The 23,048-nt window shown below is 44.1% G+C and overlaps 1 long non-coding RNA gene across 1 annotated transcript in view; it reads left to right on the top strand.

Annotated features, from left to right (window-relative positions):
• LOC137535500 (uncharacterized) overlaps nt 1–22,713 on the top strand; it is a 42,936-nt gene extending 20,223 nt beyond the window's left edge. The window contains exons 2-4 of the long non-coding RNA XR_011024404.1: nt 11,993–12,044; nt 22,084–22,165; nt 22,494–22,713. This is a non-coding gene — a long non-coding RNA (uncharacterized lncRNA). The remainder of the gene's footprint in view (nt 1–11,992; nt 12,045–22,083; nt 22,166–22,493) is intronic.
• Nucleotides 22,714–23,048: the final 335 nt, after the last annotated feature.

The following is a 23,048-nucleotide window of genomic DNA, read 5'->3' as shown; positions in this document are numbered from 1 at the left end:
CTTCTGCAGCCACCAGCGCTACTACAAGCACCACATCCGCTGCATTTGACAGTTCGCAGGAGTTATTTGGTGGGGAAATCACTGATGCACAGCCATTATTGTTACAACCAGATGAAGGCGCTAAGCAAGTTACACCTCCTCATATGCCTGAGTTAGGCGACACTATGGACGTAAGGTGTGAGGAGGATGAAGTACCTGCTGTTGGTGCAGTTTTGGAGGTGTTTGAGGCAAGCGAAGCTGGGCAGGATGATTATGATGATGACGATGATACGGATGTCACATATGTTCCCAATAGAGGAGATGAACAGGGGGACAGTTCAGAGGGGGAGTCAGAGAGGAGTAGGAGTAGACGAGTTCCTGAAAGAAGCAGGAGGAGCTTGTCACCAGAAACAGCTGGTGGCATTGTCTGGCGCCATGTATCTCCATCTATGTACAGCCAACCAACATGCCCTTCAATGTCAGCTGCTGATGCCACCATAGTGCCATCACCTCAGGGGGGCTCAGTGGTTTGGACATTTTTTAGTGTGTCTGCCTTAGATCAGAGCAATGCCATCTGTTCTCTCTGCCTCCAAAAATTGAGCCGTGGATAGGCCAACACCCATGTAGGGACAACTGCCTTACGAAGGCACATAGAGAAAAGGCACAAACTGCAATGGGAAGAGCACCAGAGGAAAAGCAGCACACAAAAGAAAAGCCACCCTCCTTCTCCTCTTCCTCCTTCTGGTGCAGCATCTTCAGCTGCTTTCTCTCTTGCACCTTCACAGCCACCCTCCTCCACTCTGCCTCTAACCTTGAGCGGTTCCTGCTCCTCTGCCCACAGCAGCCAAGTGTATGTGAAGGAAATCTTTGCGCGGAAGAAGCCAATTTCTGCCAGTCACCCCCTTGCCAGACGTCTGAAAGCTGGCTTGGCGGAACTGTTAGCTCCCCAGCTGTTGCCATACCAGCTGGTGGACTCTGAGGCCTTTGTGGCCATTGGGACACCGCAGTGGAAGATACCAGGCAGCAATTATTTCTCTAAAAAGGCGATACCCAAACTGTACCGTGAAATTGAGAGGCAAGTGGTGTCATCTCTGTCACACAGCGTTGGATCCAGGGTCCACCTGACCATGGATGCCTGGTCTGCCAAGCACGGTCGGGCAGGTACATTACTTACACAGCCCATTGGGTCAACCTGGTGACCAATGGCAAGCAGGGAGTATGTGACTGTGCAGTGGACCAACTTGTGACACTTCGACGGCTTGCAGGCAGGCCTTCTGCCACCTCCTCTCCTCCTGCTACATCCTCTTCACTGTCATCCTCCTCCTTGGCTGAGTGGCAGTTCAACTCTACTGGTGCTGCGATCTCCTCTCCACCTACACAGCCCCATCTCCCCAGGGCCTATGCTGCATGCCAGGTGCAACAGTGTCACGCCATCCTAGACATGTCTTGCCTCAAAGAGGAGAGTCACACTGGAGCAGCTCTCCTGGCTGCTCTTAACAAACAGGTGGATCAGTGGGTGACCCCTCACCAGCTGGAGATTGACAACGTGGTGTGTGACAATGGCAGCAATCTCATTTCCGCTTTAAATTTCGGAAAGCTGACACATGTACCCTGCATGGCACATGTGCTCAATCTAGTCATTCAAAGATTTGTGTTAAAGTACCGAGGCTTAGAGGACATCCTGAAGCAGGCCAGGAAGTTGTATAGGCATTTAAGGCGGTCTTACACAGCCATGGTACGATTTGCCAATATTCAGCGGAGAAACAAGTTGCCGGTGAGACGCTTGATTTGCGATAGCCCGACTCGCTGGAATTCAACCCTCCTTATGTTCTCTCGCCTGCTAGAACAGGAGAAAGCCATCACCCAGTACCTCTGCAACTGCAGTCAAAGGACACAGTCTGGGGAGATGGGGAATGTTCTGGCCCAACAACTGGACATTCATGCGAAATGCATGCAGGCTCATGCGGCCATTTGAGGAGGTGACCAACCTGGTGAGTCGCAGTGAAGGCACCATCAGCGACTTGATCCTGTACGCTTACTTCTTGGAGCGTGCCATGCGTAGAGTGGTGGATCAAGCTGTGGAGGAGCGTGAACAGGAACAGTTACGGGAGGAAGCCGTTGTAAGATAAATTTTCATCAGAACCAGATGTTTCCTCAACACCTGCGGCAGCACAGAGGGGGGAGGAGGAAGAGGAGGAAGAGTCGTGTGGGGAAGAGGAGTCAGACTCAGATGATGAGGAAGGTGTTTCATTAGAGGAGGAGGAGACGGCAGCGGCAGAAGAACAACCGCAGCAGGCATCGCAGGGGACTTGTGCTGCTCAACTTTCCCGTGGTATTGTTCGTGGCTGGGGGGAGGAGGAGGACTTACCTGACATCACTGAGGAAGAGCAAGAGGAGATGGATAGTACGTCTGGATCCAACTTTGTGCAGATGGCGTATTTCATGCTGTCCAGCCTGTTGAGGGACACCCATATAAAAAAACTCAAGGGGAATGACAATTACTGGGTGGCCACGCTACTAGACCCTCGGTATAGGCACAAAGTGGTGGACATGTTACCAACTCACCTGAAGGCAGAAAGGATGCAGCACTTGCAGAACAAGCTGGCAACTATGCTTTACAATGTGTTTAAGGGTGTAGTCACAGCACAATGAAATAAAGGTACCACTGCCAGTAATCCTTCTCCCATGTCCAAGCAGGCAAGGACAGGACGCTCCAGCGATCTCAGGGTGATGTCAGACATGCGGAAATTTTTTAGCCAAATGCCTCACCTTAGCCCTTCCAGGTCCACCCCCACCAATGCCTGTAGACACTGTGAGCAGCGATGAACCCCTGGACTACTGGATGCGCAGGCTTGACCTGTGGCCAGAGCTGTCCCAATTTGCCATCCAACTTCTGTCTTGCCCTGCCTCAAGCGTCCTGTCAGAAAGGACCTTCAGCGCAGCTGGAGGCATTGTCACTGAGAAGAAAAGTCGCCTAAGTCACAAAAGTGTTTAGTACCTCACCTTTATCAAAATGAATGAGGCATGGATCCCGGAGGGCTACTGCTCGCCCCAAGACTAAGTCAGTCCCCACACACAGCATCTCTGCCTGCACGCTCTGTGACTGCCTGCCCCAAGGCTAAGTCACTCCCCACACAGCACCTGTGCCTGCAGGCTGCTTGACTGCCTTCTCCGTCACCACCAACAGGGTCCAGGACTCCAGGTGGATTCCTGAATTTTTATGTCTGCTGCTAGCAGTTGCCACTATAATAATTTTTCTGGTGCGTGTACATGCCTGCCTAATTTTTCTGCCTGCACTGCAGCTGCAACAACAAAACAAAAGGCATGTACATGTGCCAATTCCCCTTCATGATCATTACCTTGCCGCAGTGAAGGGGCTTGCATATCACAATGAAGCAATGACCGACGGCTATATGAGTGTCTCGGGGGGGAGGACACCCAAGATAATAAGGTTGATGCTTCATTGTGCACAGACCAAATTCGATCAGCTGGACAGTCACTGTTGTTCTATCATTGAGCTACCACCGGCGACCATGTGGGCTGGAAAACCGCCGCGGTCTGCACTCTCGCCATGGTGCGCACTAGCACGGCACAAACATCTGTTTGCGGTGCGTTACACAGTGAGTTTGGTGTGTCAGTGTGAAGCAGTACTCTAATTACACTCCCTGATTGATGTATACACATGCAAGATGTTTTAAAGCACTTTAGGCCTGCAATTTAAAACGTTGCTTTGCGTCAAATCCAGATTTTCCTCCAGAACTTTTGGCATCTATCCCACTCCGCCATGCCCCCCTCCAGGTGTTAGACCCCTTGAAACATCTTTTCCATCACTTTTCTGGCCAGCATAAGTGTTTCTAGTTTTCAAAGTTCGCCTCCCCATTTAAGTCTTTTGCGGAAGTTCGCGAACCCGGGTGGCGAACAGAAAATCAGAGGTTCAGGCCATCTCTAGTCACCAACTGTCCCTCGGAGGTGCTCGTCTATCGTCGTCTAGGGACATTTTTTAAGGGGAAGCCAATTAACTTATCTTTATGTTTCTGGAATGTGGGAATAAACCAGAGTGCCCAGAGGAAACCCACGCAGACACAGGGAGAACATAAAAACTCCTTGCAGATAATGCCCTGGCTAGGGTTTGAACTAGATATGCATAATGGCTTTTAAGACTAAGGAAAACTCTGGAGAACTCTGGATGTGCACATTTTCTATTTCCACCAATATTTTGCACCAAGTTAATTGACAGCAATCACAATTATACTTAAAATTTCAAGCTGTGGTCAATGAATGCAATCTGTGATATACTTTCAATGGGACTGTTTAAATCTAACTTCAGTGGCAGCACAGTTTTAATACCCTGTAGTAAAACAGCAGTTCTGCTAACACTCATCATGTTCCAGTGATGAAGCCGTCCCTACACAGTTATGGTGCACTACATTTCAGTGGGATAGATGAGAACTGCTTATTAAAGTTGACCAGCTTCACTGATGGGGAAAGAATTACATAGCTGGGTTCTGGCATTCTTCAAAGCAATACTAATCATCTCTACTAGCATGGGCTCCTCCAGCACCATGGAAAGAACCAGTTTTTATTATGATGTTTCTTGTATGATATAAGAGGGAAACATAAATACAATGACAGATGGCAGCATCTGTGTACAAATTACTCACAAGAATTGTCCTTTTTTTATTTTTTTATTTCATATATATTGATTGTTATTCTTTGAATGGAGCTGGGATTACAGTCTAGTTAACCAACATACTTTACTGAAAGTGTAATCCCTCTGCTGTCAGTAAGAATCACATCATTTGAATATTGAACTGATTTATATGATACCAAAAGTGATTATTTCACATATTGTGTTTCCCTTGTAGACAAGACACAGAACATGTTATATAGCGCCTTTCTACTGGTGGATTCAAAGCGTCAAAGCTGAAGCCACTAGGGTGTGCTCTATAGGTAGTAGCAGAGTTAGGGAGTCTCGCCCAAGGACATCTTACGGAATAGCTGCAGGCTTTTTGAACTAGAAGAGCTGAGATTCGAACTCTGGTCTCCTGTGTCAGAGGTAGAGCCCTTAACCAGTACACTTGTGGTTAGTTAAGGGGACAATTAAAGGCCCACTAAAACTTAATTTAAAATACATTTATAAGATATGTATAAAATGTACATTTCTTCCAGGGTAAAAAGCACCACAAAGCACCATTTACCTTTCTCCTATATTGTTGTCATTTACAGTAGACGGGCAGTAAAAATCTGACACATGGGACAGGTTTTGGACTAGTCTATCTATTGCTAAATTCAACTGCCAAAATAGCATGCAAGTGAGTAGGGAAGTCAGCCAGCATCATTATATAGAAAAAAACAAGAAAGGGAGGAGGTGCTCCATAAAGCACCACCTGGAAAGGATCTACATAAGGATAAAAGATGGGAAATCTTGCATTGCAGATGCTCAAGGACCAATGGACAAACACACAAGTGTGTGGACACACTCTAGCACCTCCTCAGCACTTGGCTGTAAGTGTACTGGTAGAGAAAAAAACAAGAAATGGAGCAGTGCTGTATAGTGTGTTAACTTTTAATGAATAAAAATGTGCAAAGAGACATGCACTTACTGGATAAAAATGAAAAACAAGCATCTGGTTTGACGGTTTTCGGCATGTCCACGCCTTCGTCAGTTGACAACTGTTAACTGACGAAGGCGTGGACATGCTGAAACGTGTTCTGACATCTCCTGCACATGACTACCCCTCTAGGACCACCACTGCGGCTGGCCACTGCAACCTTCAGGTTGTTACTTTTTGGTGGGATGTATACTATTGGGCTTTATGCCAAACCAGATGCTTGTGTAACGATCGGTGTCAGCACACAGAGAGAATCTGATTATTGGTGATCTGCAGTATCACCAAGAATACAGATTATACCTGATTATTGATGATCTGCAGAATCACCGATAATCCAAGTATAACTAACCTCTGGACACCTTTATACTGCCTTTTGGTAGGAACAGAGACCTTCCAGTAGCCTGAGAACTCCAAAGGGATGGAGTTTCAGGGTAAGGTAGGCTAAACCTGTGAGTGAGTGACACCTGAGGGTGGTAGTCACTATCAGGTCTGGAGACTATCTCTTAACGAGAGAGATAGCTCTCGAGGTCGGGCAAGCCAGGTCGGCAACACACAGACAGATAAGGTACAAAGACAGAAGACTGATTCGGTATCCTCAGCGAGCAGGGTTTGGCAACAGGTAATCAGATATGCGAGGTACCGAATCAGAAAGCAGAGGGAAAGTCAGAAATGCAATAGGTCATAACAGATATCAAACAATGCCTAGACTTGGGTGTGAGGTCCGTGGTCTCTACACCCAAGTCTAGGCATTAGTCTATAGTCTGGAGTATAACAGAATGATAACACAAGTTCCCTAGTCTTGGGTGTGAGGTCCGTGGTCTCTACACCCTGGAACTGGTCTAAGGAATAATACAGATGATACACAGTATTCCTAGTCTGGGGTGTGAGGTCCGTGGTCCCTACACCCTGGAACTGGTCTAAGGAATAACACAGATGATACACAGTATTCCTAGTCTGGGGTGTGAGGTCCGTGGTTTCTACACCCTGGAACTGGTCTAAGTAATAACACAGATAATAATACAGTGAACTGGTGAAGTGTGGATTCCCAGGTCCACCTGTTTCCACCCACACTGAAGGATCTGACTAAGGTCTGAGTGCTAACACATAAGTGTTTGCAATGGCAGACAACCAGCAACTGACAAGCAACCTGAATATATAGTTGCAGGACTCTGCCGCCCCGTCCGAGCCACTCAGCCAATCAGGAGTCCAGCAGGAATCAGCTGATCGTCCTGATCAGCTGATACATCTCCTGCTGGTATAAAATGTCTGACTTCTGGCGCGCGCGTGCGTAGCTCCTCAGCCTGTGTGAACTAACAGACCCAGCCACAACAGACACACGCTGCTGCGGACAAACCGCCGCGCTGGATGCGGAATCAGCCGCCTTGCCGGCAGTACAAGCAGCGGCTTTTCCGCGTTTTCTCACAGCTTGTCTTTCATTTTTTCCAGTAAGTGCATGTCTTTTTGCGCGTTTTTATTCATTCAAAGTTAACACACTATGGAGCGCTCCTCCCTTTCTTGTTTTTTTCTCTACAGGCCCATACACACGTCGGATTTGCGCGAACGACGGGTCATTTGAACGTTCCGTCGTTCGCACGTTTCCGCATGAAATCCGGCGTGTGTACAGACTATCGTTCGGGAGATAAGACTGGTTACCAGCGATCCGCCCGGCGGATCGTTGGTAACCAGTCTTATCTCCCGAACGATAGTCTGTACACACGCCGGATTTCATGCGGAAACGTGCGAATGACGAAACGTTCAAACGACCCGTCGTTCGCGCAAATCCGACGTGTGTATGGGCCTTAACAGTACACTTGCAGCCGAGTGCTGAGGAGGTGCTAGAGTGTCTCCACACACTTGTGTGTTTGTCCATTGATCCTTGAGCATCTGCAGCGCAAGATTTCTCATCTTTTATCCTTATATAGATCCTTTCTAGGTGGTGCTTTATGGAGAATCTCTTATGAGGAGATAGACTAGTCCAAAACCTGTCAAATGTGTCAGATTTTTACTGTAAATGACAAAAAACATAGGGGAAAAGTAATGTATGGTGCATTTTACTCTGTAAGAAATGTACTTTTCATAAATATATATTTTAAATGTAAATTCTTTGGGATTGTGATCCTTTAAGCATTAATTTGTGTGCCGCCCTGGAGTAGGAAGGAGGAAGTTAGTGTTAGGCGTAGATAGGAAAGGGTTAGTGTGAGAATCAGGTTACAGAGGGGCATAGTAGAATATGGTTATAATTACCCATATTCTAGTATTTGGGAACTGGGGATACAAAGCACCCACAAAAAGATTGCCCCACAGTTCCAATCCCTGACAGTCATAGCACCAGCGAGTCAACCAGCATACCCCCGGATCCCACAGGGTGTACAGTTAGAAGCAAAGTGTAGAAAAAGCTGGATTTTGCAATATTAGCTTAATTTATTAGCGGTAACAAAAAGCACAGCGTTTTGACACATTATTTCGGCTCTCCCGCCTCTGTCCCCGCCGCTGCCCGCCTCCTGTGAGCTTCCTCCAATCGGAAGCTAAGCCACGACCCAGGAAGTACCTCACAGGCCGCCACTTAGCTTCCGATTGGAGGACGTTTACAGTAGGGGGGCAACAGTGGGGACAGAGGTGGGGGAGCACACAATGAATGACATACAGAAGGTAAATAGACTTTCGCAGACTTTTTACAGGGGGGCACAGGAGACCCCGGGGGAAGGGGGGCAGCAATAGCAATACGCAGAGGCATGTCATTATGCACAGGACATGCCTCTGTGGTCTCTTAAGATTTCAAATACCCGCCTCGGGTTCTCTTTAAGTACAGTACAAGAATACGTGTTTGCTACATCATTTTAAGTACAGCATAATGTAAATAAAGCCATTGGAAATTATTCACATAAAAATATGAAATTATGTAAATACATAACTTTTTATGCTGTTAAACCTAATTTGTGAATAAAAACCTGAAAAATATGAGATGGTTTCCCAATGACATATCAACTAACCACTTTTCAAGATATTGCAGAATATTTCTTGCACATAATACTTTATATTGTGATTCCATCAAGCATCTTGTAGACAACAAGTGCTATATGTGTTAAATTATGCATACATTTACGACCTTTTGGGAATTTTGTGGCTTCACAAGCTGTGAGGAATAATGAATCCTTCTTGTATAATTTGTTTGAACTATGCCTCATTGACTACTGAATTTCACTTTTTATTTTCCTTGAATATATTGGACACTTCCAATTTCTTTTTAAAGTATGAAAATGATCACAATCTTGTGCTTAAAGCATTATAACTATAACTGTTTACTAGGTTAATCTCTTGCTTTTCTAGGTTTGTAGGGTTTCGGTTGTTTGCAATACAACTGCCTTAAATTGTGTTAAAGCGGATCCGAGATGAAAAACTAACTATAACAAGTAACTTGTCTATATATCTTATCTAAAGTTTATCTATCTATAGTTTTCACAGCAAATCTGTCTGCATACAGCTTCAACAGTTTATGATGATGTATTCCTGGGATACAATGAGAGCCATGTTATGTTTGTCATCATTACACAGGTACTCTGCAACTGCATCTCCACGCCTCAGCCTTCACTCCCCCCTCCCCTCTGCCTCTGAAATCTCTGGCTAGTAAACTCCTCCTCCTCCTTCCCAGACTTAGCTCCCATAAGCCCTTGCTACATGGGTCTAAATGCCTTGGCGTTTTGGAGAAGATGTGGGTGAGGCTTGTTAAGTTTATAGGGAGTATTAAAACAAAAACAACAAAGAAAAGGATTTGGCTTGAGGAATTTGAGAATGAGTAAAAGTTTATCTCGAATCCACTTTAAACAAGAACTTAAGCCTGGCACCCACATCCAATTTTGATTGGCTAACCACTGGATACATTTGATTCTGCTTTCATTTATTCCATATTGTATATTTTACTCACCTACCACCTTTTCTTATCTTCACTTTTTTGAATCTTATCTAAAATCCATCTCTTCCTATTGCAGGACAAGTGCATGCCCTATCCATATCCCATCTTGATGATTGCTACATCTGTCTCTGTAGCCTACCAACTAACAGACTTGTATCTCTTCACTCCATGTTGTACTCTGCTGCCCAGTTCATACTCCTCTCCTGCTCCTCAAAAGCTCCTCCCTGCCAAACCTTTCACTAGCTACCAATTACCCATATTTACTTTTAACTTTAACTAGGTTCACCACAACTTTTTGTCCCTGACTCCCTACACATTTATTCACTAATTCTTAGATGCCACCCAAAACTGTCATCTCCAGTGTGCACTGAAAGGGAACCTAAACTGAGAGGGATATGGATGTTTCCTTTTAAACAATACCAGTTGCCTGGTAGTCTGCTGATCTCTTTGGCTGCAGTGGTGGCTGAATCACACGCCTGAAACAAGCATGCAGCTAATCCAGTCTGACTTCAGTCAAACACGGGTCTGCATGCTTGTTCAGGGGCTGTGGCTGAAAGTATTAGAGACACAGGATGAGCAGGAGAGTCAGGCAACTGTTTTTTAAGGAAAAATCCATATCAGTTTAGGTTCCCTTTAATTGTCTTCTATCCTCCTCTTTTATTTGTAGAGTACATAGTCTTGTCACTAACTGATCTTCAGAAGGTTTCACAATGTAATCCCTACATAATTATATGTCCCTATTATATTCTAAGGACATTTTGGGGGGAGGTGGGGATAATTACCTTTTCTGTGTGTTTGGGGGATTTTGGAGGAATGTTGGAGTTCCTAGAGGTAACCCATGCAAAGACAGGTAGAACACATTCCATGCAGACTTCCTTGCAGGGCTGTAGAGAGATATCCACTGTATCACCATAATTCCATTCCTCATATTCACATTTGCAGGATTTCTCCCAAGCTTCTTCAATCCTCTGAAATTCCCTTTCAAAACACATTTGCCACTTTTCATCTTGTATATACATTTTTAAAACTCACTCTTTCAGGCAACCATACAATTATTGACCAAGCTCTTTCAGGATTTGTCTCAGAAAAACACTGTCTCTGAATGCACAATTTGCCTTACCACTTCCACTTCCATGTGAATTATGGATGCCAGGGAAAAATGGGTGCAAGGAAACTGCTGATAGTAGAATATCAGTACGTTTACCGAGATTCTACTATTTTCAGTGTTAATATTCATAGCAAAATATCCATAAATCTTACTGATATTTTACTACAGCTAAACCTTCCTCTACTCTCACACAGACCCCTGCCCACCATGCCTAACACTTTATCCTCCCCCACACACAAACCTCAGTCCTGACACCTAACCCTTAACCCTCCCCACCCCTGCACAAGCCCCGGTACTGATGCCTAACCCTTAACCCTTACCCTGGCCTGCACATGGCAAAAAAAAGTAAAAAAACAACAACACAATATACGCTAAATATAATGGGTGCCCGAACCATGCTGAAAAAAGGCAAGAAAAACTCACAAAATCTTAGATATCAGGTGGCACCACGTACCCAAATTTCTGCTTTGGCAACGCATAAAAAGCCAATAAAAACCCCACAAATTCAGTAAATATCAGTTGCCACCATGCTCCCGAATTTCTGATTTGGCTCTGGCTTCACAATATATGGATGTCAATGGTGGTGACTGATTTGTCCAGGGCCCGCTTGGGCCAGATTTGACTGATACCCTTGTTTCCTCCCTATTACATTACATTGCAAAGCCATGTTTATCTCTTGCAATTTTTGCATATTTTGTGAGACTCGTGTTTAACACTGTAATGTGTATGTAGTTCCCTATGTTCGTAGTATGTACACATGTTTGTATCTTTGTACAGCTCCATGTAAGTTGAAACTGATATTTACTGTAGATTAATACTTGTACTATTTCTTTACCTTGTTCTTAGATGCATTTGGCAGCAAACACTATTGTCTTGTCTTCCTAATAGCAATACTAAAAGGAGTGTTGGTCTGCCATAGTGATTTTATTAGTTTCACAGCTGCTTTAAAAAAAACTGAAAAAAACACATACTTTTATCTTCTGTAGATTATTTCAAGAAATCAACAATGAAGTGTAGCAATGCAAAAAATTGTACTTCCTGCTGTGTGCAGCATATTTCTCATCCAGAAACGTTTGTTTTCACGCAGGTCCTGGAATCGGATTTAACTGAACTGTTTTAAAAGTGGATGTTTCTCTAATTTTGTTCTCAAACTGCCTTTGGAATTTTTACATTTCTGAAGACTTCTGTGTGCCATATGTTAGCTTCTGTTTTCTGCAGCAATTCTAGTTAGGTTATTGCAGTGTTTTAGTCCATTGTGTGCCACAGAAGGTTGTCGTAAGTGCAGTTACCATGCTGAGGAAATTAATATCTGTTTAATGAATTTACACAGAGCATCATTTATACAATTACTAATGCTGAATTTAATGTACTTATGATTTCCAGCTTTGCTAGCGGTGAAGGTGATTATTACCAATAAGCATGTTAGAGAAGCAAGGTAATTATTACTGCCTTTTTCTAGCCTGTACAAAACACACGTTAATTATGTAGAACAATTTAAAGAGTATTAATTAGGGAATTAATGGCTCGCTAATACCAATAACAACTTTATTCTACATTATTTAGTGACAATTTTGAAGTTGATTTACTGGACTATATATTTTTTTTATTATTGTTTTTATTACCATTATTCACTATCTAACTGTCACCAGTATATTATCTGTGGAGAGAGTCTGTTTATGGGGCATGTGCACATTTCACTGAAGATCTAAGAAAAACAAAAAGATAGCTGGAACTATTAAATATTATTCTGGCTATCAAGACTACTTGACAAGGGGAGCATACCTACATCCTTTGAAGGTAGGTTTTCTTGGCCTTCCGTCTCCTCCTTGACCTCACCATTGCTGCACATGGACTCTCTGAATGTATCCAACAAAGACTTGTTGAGTATGTTGTCATGCGCAACCATACTGCGCCTGCACTAGTATGGTCATACTTACCTAGTTAGAGGCTTTACATCTCCACCTTGACCTCACTGTAGCTGTAAATGGACTCACAAGTATATTCATACTAACCTAGGTAGAGGGAAGTCTTTGGATAGTCCAGAGGCTTCCCATCTCCTCCTTGACCTCACTGTTGCCACGCCCAGACACTTTGAACTTATCTAGCTAAGACTTGTTGAGTATGTTGTCGTGGCCATACTCCCCTTTGGGAATGAGCATGACCATTCTGCACCTGCACTAGTATAGCCACACCTGCTCAGTGAACCAAAGCAGGAATACTACTGTGCCGGCATGACCAAACTTGCACAAGTACAGTACGGCCACAATCATTTGTGAAGGGGAGTGCAGTGCGTTATTAACTGACAGAAGGTCCTGGCCAGCAGTGGTGCTCTCAAGGTTGCAACAGGAAGCCTCTGGACTAGCCAGAGGTTAATCTCTACCTAGGTAAATATCTAACTTTCATCTTTGGAGGGATACATTTTTACTTTAAATTGGCTTGTTTGTCAATGATCAGTCAAGGGATGTGGACTCGTTCACCTGGATGTCAAAATCTGGATGACAGCTGATTGTTGCAGAACTGGGTGCATAGTACAGGAATGGATCAAAAGGATAGCTGTGGAACAGACCAGAGGTGAGGGCAGGCAGTAATCAGGATATTAGTAGTCAAATTGGGGTCTGGAATCTGAATAGGCAGCAAGCAGGATAACTACTGAAGCAGCAGAGAGACAGGCACTAGCCTTGGCAGAAGCTGAGCACATCCACTGCTCATGGTCTCAGCAGCATCCCTAAATAGGTTAACCTTGTTATTCATATGGCAGTAAGTAACTTTAGCTACATACTCCATATATTTTCACTGATCATCCCAGAAATGAAAGGATCTCCAGGATATGAGTACTATGTAAGATGAAGAGATAAGCATAGAAATGGTTTGCATATCTGCAAGAAAGGAAGTCAAGGCCACAGGACACAAGTAGAGATCCAAAACATTGTGTGGAAGGGACAAGAGCAGGGAGTCAAGAAATTGCTGTCATTAGAACTGTGATAAGAACTGCAACAGGGAGCAGGGCCACATGCACAGGACAGCTGCACAGTGTAACGATTGCGGAACAATCTCCGTGCTCAGCGCACAAGGTTTGCGCTGACACGGTGGAGATCCTTCACAAGCGTATGAAGGGGGAACCCAGCTTTGGTGCAAGCACCAGTAGAGAGCAATTCCCACCGGCAGATGGCGCTGTGGAGTGCAGACGAGTACAACCGCTGCACGGCCACAGATGCCATTGTACAGATCAAGACAATGCGGGGCTGAATAGCCCTTAAAGAGAAAGAGCACAGGTACAGGATGAATGTGTGTTCACCAATCTAGTCGCGACCCTGCGACGGTGAACACACATCAGCAGAAACCAAAGTAGGAATGCAATCGCGAGAGAGGCGATTGCCAGAGGTGACACAAGGCTTGAGCAAGACAGGGCACGACAGTAGCAAAGGCACAGCAAACAACAATGAGAAGTAACGAAAATAACAAACGCTAACTAAACCGAACACCGCACTCATTCGCAACAGCGAACGCGTTTACAGCGCGGTCTCCGCGTGTTAAGCACAACAGAGACAAGCACGCCTAACTAACCACCGACAGACAAACACGACACAAAGAACGTGAGCGCTTGCTTAGCGGTTACCTCACCGAGCCTACAGCAAGCGTTCGTATTAGACAAGACAGACAAACGGAAAACAGGAATAGGAGAGGAAAGGTCCACTGCTCTTTCCGCCAGAGCGAGTGCGATCCAGGTACAGAAACAGAATTGCAGATCAGAAGGATCCACAGCCGCTACCGCTAGAGGCCAGTGCGATCCAAGCAAGACAGGAAGATGAGATAGCTGGTAGCAACCGCTACTACAGCTATACTCCAGGAAAACAGAACAGAAGGATCCACAGCACTAGCGCAAGGCTAGTGCGATCCAGGCAAGACAGATCAGAAGGATCCACAGCACTACCGCTAGAGGCTAGTGCGATCCAGGAAAACAGAACAGAAGGATCCACAGCACTAGCGCAAGACTAGTGCGATCCAAGCAAGACAGATCAGAAGGATCCACTGCCACTACCGCTAGAGGCTAGTGCGATCCAAGGAAGACAGATCAGAAGATTCTACCGGTAGCAACCGCTGCCCCGGTTAGCACCCAGACAAACAGAACGATTTCCTGTCGACCACCACTGGGACAGGACAATCGCAACAGACGGACAAAACAGATATGCAATCTAACTGCACTAGGAAGCTGCCTAGTACAGTTCCAAGCATTACCATAAGGTAAACTTTAACAGATCAACAATGGCTGACACTCCAGGAGTTTTTCAAACAAACCATGAAGGGGAAATGACCAGCAAAGCATTCTGGGAGCAGAAGCCTTTTATAGTGCCAGTCATCACAGGAGGCAGGTAGAGGATTTGCATAACGAATGTATGCAAATTCCTCAACAGCAGAACAGACCAGAAACTTGCAAAGGAAAGACAGGTCTCTCTTCCAGAGACCTGTAACCTTCAGACTAGAGGAATGGTCAAACAGCTGTCTGCCTGTGCAGCCAGCTGAGCGGATCATCACACACAGATATCAGAACACTGCTGATGTTGCTTGATAACTCAAGGAAGGTATGGCAAAAGTAGAAAGGTACCGGGCACCGTCTCTGAGAAAGCAAGCATTGTCAGCTTGCGAAATGGCTGTTAGACCTGGTGCCTGATTTTTGGTGTCTGTCACTGGATGGGATGAAATATATTAGCTTTTGCAACTCAGCTGGTGCCCGTTACCTTTCTACTTTTGCCATACAATTGATGTCTTTATATCGGAGGCACAGTCAGTAAATGCTAAGGACCCCCCAGAAAGGTTGTGCCAATTTAGCATTTAGTGCCGATCATTCCCTTGATTCTACACTAACTAACTCAAGGAAGGCTTTAAACCTCATAAGTAACAAAGACCTGTGGGGAGTCTTTAAAGGGAACCCAAGGTGAGAGGAATAGGGAGGCTGTCATATTTTTTTCTTTGTAAACAATGCCAGTTGCCTAGCTGCCCTGTTGATCTACTGGCATAAGAAGTGTCTGAGTCAAAACTCTGGAATAAGCATATGGCCAATGCAGTAAAACCTGAGTCAGACGAGATAGAGTACCTGATCTGCTGCATGCTTGTTCAGGGTCTATGGCTAAAAGTATTAGAGACATAGGATCAGGAGGACTGCCAGGCAACTGGTATTGTTTAAAAATAAATACATATGGCAGCCTCCATATTCCTCTCACCTCGGGTTCCCTTTAAAGAGCCCTGAGCTTTGCATGCTAAAATCAAACCAGCTAAGCACTATTGGGGTGGCACGGGTAAAGTGTTTACTACTCCAATCCTCTTTTTGTTTAGTTTTGCTGCTTTGAGTTCAGAATCAGTGCAGCCTTACACCTAGAATTTTGTTTCCCATGGTTCCTTTGAATTCCCTTAAAATGGCTGTACAGTAAAAAATTAATCCGTTATAGTAAACGCCAAAGGACCAGAAAAAGTAGTTTAACATATCAAAAGTTTATTATATCAGAATTGGTCATATATTGTATATTTATACAGACACAGTTGCAGGGACTCAAGGAGTGATTTTACTATATTCAGAGGTTTACTATATCAGAGTTTACTATAACAAGATTCTACTGTATTAGACCTTGAAAGGACATATATAGGCAAATACAGAAAGGAGTTCCAATACTACTTTTAAAATTGATGGCTTTATTAAATATATTAATAACAAGTTGTCGTCTTCATGCAATCCAAAGTGCAAATATAGGGAGCATGTGAAGCCTTAGAGAAGGCAAAGAGTGGAAATTTCTGGATCCTCTATATGGGCAGCATGGTGGCATAGTGGTTAGCGCTCTAACCTTGCAATGCTGGGACCCTGGTTCGAATCCCAGCCAGGTCAACATCTGCAGGGAGTTTGTACGTTCTCCCTGTGTCTGTGTGGGTTTCCCCCAGGCACGCTGGTTTTCTCCCACATCCCAAAAACATACAGATAAGTTGATTAGCTTTCCCCTAAAATTGGCCCTAGACTGCGATACATACACTACACAATACATACATAGACATAAGACTTAAAGGTAAAGATTAGATAGTGAGCCTCTCTGAGGGACAGTTAAGGGACAAGATATACAAATATATATATATATATATATATATATATATATATATATATATATATATATTGTCAGTAATCCTGCGCTTACCAGCTCAGTTGGTGCTTCCTCCACTGGTAGCGCATCTGGGGCTTCTGGTGCGGCTGGCCGCAGTGGCACGAATGATGTCAGCAGCATGCTTGCGGGGTCGGTCGCATGATACTCTGACTGAAAATGAGGGCGGGCGCATGCACTGGCAGCGATGCCCCTCTTATGCTCTAAGGAAGCGGGTCAGCTGACCAGCTTTCAGCTGACACGCAGGACTCCACCTCTGGTTCCTGATTGGCCAAGAAGCTTGGGGACGTGTTTTCCTGCTTACCCGGGCTATTTAAGCTCTGTTCTGACACTTGCTCACTGTCTGCTCTAGCTAACACTTCACAGTGAAGGCTTCAGACCTTAGTCAGATCAGTGTGCGCTTTGTACTGGCAGGACCCCGGGGATTTCACACTAGCTCAGCATAAATATATATTATTGTGATTATTAACCTCTGCCTGAATATTTACTCTGATTTTGCCTAACGATTCTGTTCCTCTGCCTATCTGATCTGTTGCCGACCCCTGCCTGAATACTCACTCTGAGTTTGCCTAACAATTCTGTACCTCTGCCTATCTGATCTGTTGCCAACCTCTGCCTGTATACTCACCCTGATCTTGCCTGCCGATTTTGTACTTTATCTGTCAGATCTGTTACTGACCCGATTTGTTGACCACTCTGTTAATCTGTATCAGTGACAGTACTGCCCTCTACTGTCATTGTCTGCAGACTATTTCCCTGTTGGGAACATCTGACATTTGTCTGTCTGCTAGTGCTCACACACTAGCAGATATATACTCTGTACATCACTGCATAAAATGTCGGCGCTATATAAGTACTAAATAATAATAATAATAATAATAACTTCCACTTTGGACTACACAAAGGCAATAAAGCCATCCATTTCAACAGTAGTGTAATTTTTGCATAATTTCATGTTGACTTTAGTGTTTTTTTATAGCAAAGCCCCCATATACATTATCATCACCAAAATCAGTATAGTGGGATTAAGCGGAAAAAAAACGAATTTTTCAAAAAGACGTCAATTTTGAAAATGCAAAGGAAAAATGTTTTTAAACTGTCTTTTTTAAGTTTAAAACCATTTTTCCTGTGCATTGATTTTTTCAAAAACGACAAGGTTTCTTTGAAAACTTATTTTTTTATTGACTTATTCCCACTATTCCCCTTAACAAACCAATTTTGGTGAGGATCGCATGTATGGAGGCTTTGCTATCAACCTCTGAATTTGGCACAAAATTACACAAAATTTCATGTAATTATGCAAAATTAATTGAATGTCCAATGTGCGATTGTGAAAAATTATGTGAAATGTCACATGATTGTAATAAGCAGATTACAACCATCACTACTTTCATTTACTACTGCTCTGACTAACTGCCAGTGCTAAACTTGGAAGGAGGAAAGGAGAGAGTCTATCGAGCCAACACAGTTTTATTTTTTTACAGTGCGTACAATGCATCATACATGGAGGCTTGTTGGGGTGGTTTTATGGTTAGTGGGGGCATGTTAATACATATTTTTACTGGAATCTGTGTGATTGAGGAATGGGGACTAAAAGATGAGTTGTATGGTTTTTTTTCATGGTGAATTGCTTCAATGCAACAATTTCTATAATGTAAAAAGTTCATAGCAGTATAACTGAAATAAAGTGATGCTTATATTAAACCCTGACTCATGAAAGATGTTATCTGAAAATTGCGACCTTCAGTTGCCAATATGTTTAGTTTAACACCTACTGTACATGATGTCCTGTACTGTGTCACTATGCATAATTGACATAAAATGTATTAGAAAAACATAAGTTATCTTCAATATAACATCTATTCTAAAAATTATTTGCTTTACAGAGTGTATAGGTACTAACCTATCTCAGAGAATAATGACTCTTTCTTATTCTAACTGATCACTCAGTCTCCTGTCTCCCATCAGTGAACTCTAGTGGTCATATGGAGCATCTTTTAAAAGATCTCAGAGGTTTCTGCAAATAGTGCATTCATCATAAGTACTTGCTGCTCATTAGGGATGATCGATGTAATGCAAAAAATTCCTAGTTGATGCAGGTCTATGCAATTTCTGTATGCAGATGTATGCAGCTTGAAAATGAACCAGTCAGATCCCACCAAGGTAGAATTCAATTGGTTCATTTTTCATGTTGTATAAATGAACATACAGAATACAGAATATTGTAAACTCTTAATTATTTGCATCTCATTGACCATCCCTAATGTTCATATGTGGGCACTTTTGAACTTTGCAACAGAAAACAGCGAGAGTAGTGCAAACCCACTATGATCTCTTCTGTCTGCTTAACCACTCCTGCCCCAACCCTCCCACATGGCCTTTCCCTAACAGACCTTTAAACTGTATGCCTAAACCTAATCTTTTTCCTAATCATACAGTACATTTGCTTAAACAGTTGCCTTGGTCAGTGATACCATTTTAATGCATTACAGCTTTTAAACTGTGAGAGATCGTGGAAAAGCCGCCGCGAGTGCTACTGAGCAGGCGGCTGATTCCGCGTCCAGTGCCGCGGTTTGCACGCAGAAGCGTGTGTCTGGCGGTTGAACGGGACGCGGAAAAGCCACCGCATGCAACAACAGTCAAGCGGCTGATTCCGCGTCCAGCGCGGCGGTTTGCACGCAGCAGCGTGCAGCTGGTGTGGCTGAGCCTGTTAATTCACACAGGTTTAGAGCTACGCACGCGCGCGCCAGAAGTCAGGACCTTTATGCCAGCAGGACATGTGTCAGCTGATCAGGATGATCAGCTGATTCCTGCTGGACTCCTGATTGGCTGAGTGGTTCAGGCGGGGCGGCAGAGTCCTGCAACTATATATACAACTTGCTTGTCAGTTGCTGGTTGTCTGCCGTTGCGATCACTACGTGGAAGCACTTAGACCTATAGTCAGATCCTACAGTGTGTTAGAACCAGGTGGACCTGGGAATTCACACTTAGCCAGTTTACTAATACTGTTAATCTGTGTATTTATTCAGACTAGTTCCAGGGTGCTGAGACCAAGGACCTCGCACTCAGACTAGGCATTGTTTGATATCTGTTATGACTTATTGCTTTTCTGACTACTCCTCTGTCTTCTGATTCGGTACCTCGCATATCTGATATACCGTTGCCAGACCCTGCTTGCCTTGGATACCGAATCAGCCTTCTGTCTTTGTACTTTATCTGTCAGTGTGTTACCGACCAGGCGTGCCCGACCTCGAGAGCTATCTCTCCCCTTAAGAGATAGTCTCCAGACCAGATAGTGACATCCACCTTCGGGTGTCACTCACTCCCTGGTCCTTCCTACCTCCAGCCTGACTCCTCCCCTTGGAGAGCCTCAGGCTGCTGAAAGGTTCCTGTGCCTTCCCGAGCAGTATTCCAGCACGCTGGTGCATTGCTCAAAGTATTACTGTTACACCAAACACTCACATACCTATAGGTGTCCAGAGGTTAGCAATATATCTGTATTATCGGTGATGCTGCATATCATCAATAATCAGGTATATATCTGCATTTTTGGTGATACTGCAGATCACCAATAATCAGATTTTCTCTGCGTGCTGACACCAATCGTTACATAAACCTCATAAGATGTGTATACACACCAGATGACATTTGGCCGGGTGGCCAATATCAACTGCCTCTGCAAAGAACCGAGTGTGTTTACCAGAGGTGTATCTAGAGGGGTGCAGGCATGACTTGTGCCATAGGTGCCACAGTAGCATGGGCACCACGCCTGCCCCTGTACTGCACCTCCATGCCCGCCCCTGTGCTGCACCTCCTTGTTGCCCCTGTGCTGCACCACCATTTCTGCCCCTGTGCTGCACCTCCCATGCCTGCCCCTGTGCTGCACCCCCCATACCTGCCCCTGTGCTGCTCCTCCATGCCTGCACCTGTGCTGCACCGCCATCCCTGCCCCTGTGCTGCACCTCCCATGCCTGCCCCTGTGCTGCACCCCCCATTCCTGCCCCTGTGCTGCACCTCCCATGCCTGCCCCTGTGCTGCACCCCCCATGCCTGCCCCTGTGCTGCTCCTCCATGCCTGCACCTGTGCTGCACCGCCATCCCTGCCCCTGTGCTGCTCCTCTATGTCTGCCCCTGTGCTGCACCGCCATTCTTGCCCCTGTTCTGCTCCTCTATACCTGCCCCTGTGCTGAGCCCTCATGGCTTCGCTTGTGCCTCCCTGTCACTTAGACCTCAGATCAGATTAATTCTGAGAGGAACATGGCTACGTAACATATATATAGGGTGCACTTGGTTTAGTGTTAGAAAAGAGGACAGAGAGGAAATAAGAAGACATATTTCAAAAAAAAAAGTAACTTTAGCTATATCCAAGCCAAAAAAGGCAGGCAACCATAACACATATACATGAGACAGGATGCTGCTTTTGGAGGGGAAGGGTGCTATGACCGGGGGAGGGGGCGATTTCAGTGTTTGCTATAGGCTCTATGTTACCCAAATACACCTTGGTGTGTACAGCAATTCCTGACCCCCTCGGCAATTCAGCCCATGGTCCACCTGGCAGATCAATTTAGTAGAGTGCCACCCGAAAGCATTGCTCTCTCCAGTTATATGGCTCCTGGATGATGTCACACCCATGGAAATCCATAAGCCCTCTGCCCTCCAAACTAGTAATTGTACAGCTTCAGCCTAGCAATGTTGCCCAAGAGTCCTGATTCCCGCCAGGCAACATGCCTTGTATGTGTGTATCAGGCTTAAACCTATTGTCTCACACTTGTTTGCAAACACTTGCCCTTTATCATCAACCTTTACAATATAAATTTCTGTACTGTGTCTGTTACTAGGAATGGTCAGTGAGATGCACATAATGCAGGGTTGATAGAGGATTATGCAAATTTTATATGCAAATACATGCACCTTGGACCAATCGACTGCTGCAGAGGAGGAGCCCGATTCGTCTATTTTCAAGCTGCATTAGTTTGCATACAAAATTGGAATACTCCTGCATCAATTCTGAATCTCAGTAACTATTCCTTTCTGCTATCTACATTCAAGATTATGGCCCATATGCAATTCACTTTTTCTCCTTAGTTTTCTCCAATTTAATATTTTTACACTTTGCCAATAAAATGCTTTATTTTAAACAGAGGATTAAATAGTATCTCCTAGCAGATAACTCAAGAGAAAAAGTTAATTGCATATGGGTCCATGTCTCTTTAGCGTTTCTCAAAGTATTTGTAATGTAACAAATTCAAATAATTCCTTTTCGCAATCCATGACAAAAAATCTTATGCTATTTTTTTTTCCATCCAATAAATATTTTTGCTCTTTTGTTTTCTAGGCGGAAGCTTTCATTAACTTGAATGTAGTTGTCACATCTAATGGTGATGCAACAGCTAATGAAATGATCCATTATGAACCTGGTAATTCTTTTTTTTTCCTTTCAATCTTTTTGGTTTTACAGTTAATAATTATTGCCAGAGGGAAATGTGACCTCAAATTACATTTACATGATTAGCTAAAGTAAAGAGGATTTTATATAACCAACAGAGTTTAAAGGATATTTTAAATGTCAATGCCTAATTAACCTTTTTCATGTAAACAACAAAATTCAGTCATTGGCTCATATAACCATCAACTCAGTTTAAAATCAGTTGGTAGCACAAGGCAGAAGTAGAAGTCTTCAGTGAGGAAATAGGAAAAAAAAGAGTTTCTTGTTTGAACTTGTTTTTAAATCCTTGTCTTATGCAGAACACAGAAGACCTGCTTTATCAGGTCCGGTTCAATTAAATCGGGAATAAAAGTGGCACTCTCATCCAAAGCAACCAACCAGAATATCTGTATTTTACTCAGATGAAACCTAATTGTTTGCTATCAGGAAACTTTCACTTTTTGGCAATAATTTCTTGCACTGGTGTTATTAAATCTGTCCAGACTGTTTATCTACCAAAACTCGTATTGCAGTGCTGAATAAGGCTAATCCAATAAATCAATCTTAGCCATCTTTATGGGAATTTTTGCTTGACTTTGACGTTTTGTAGTGAGCAGTGATTCATTTCATTTTAGCAATGTTTAGCAAAATGTTTAGCAAAATAAATAAATCTGATGGCTTACGCAGCCCTTAAAGATAGCCTGAGGTGGACTCAAAGAAAATAAAAAAGTTGGCTACCTGATCTGGGGGGCTGAGTGGATCAGGTAGCCTTAAAAACCGCTGCTTCCCGCCACTCCTGTGGGCCACAGCACCCCACTTTCACTTTTGTGACTTATAGGTCACGATGCTGCCCTGAGAGAGCGCATGTCTCTCAC

The sequence above is a fragment of the Hyperolius riggenbachi genome, chromosome 10 (genome assembly GCF_040937935.1).
Source record: "Hyperolius riggenbachi isolate aHypRig1 chromosome 10, aHypRig1.pri, whole genome shotgun sequence".
Classification (NCBI taxonomy): domain Eukaryota; kingdom Metazoa; phylum Chordata; class Amphibia; order Anura; family Hyperoliidae; genus Hyperolius; species Hyperolius riggenbachi.
Note: the sequence above shows the minus strand (reverse complement) of the source record. Positions and strands in the feature narration are given on the sequence as shown.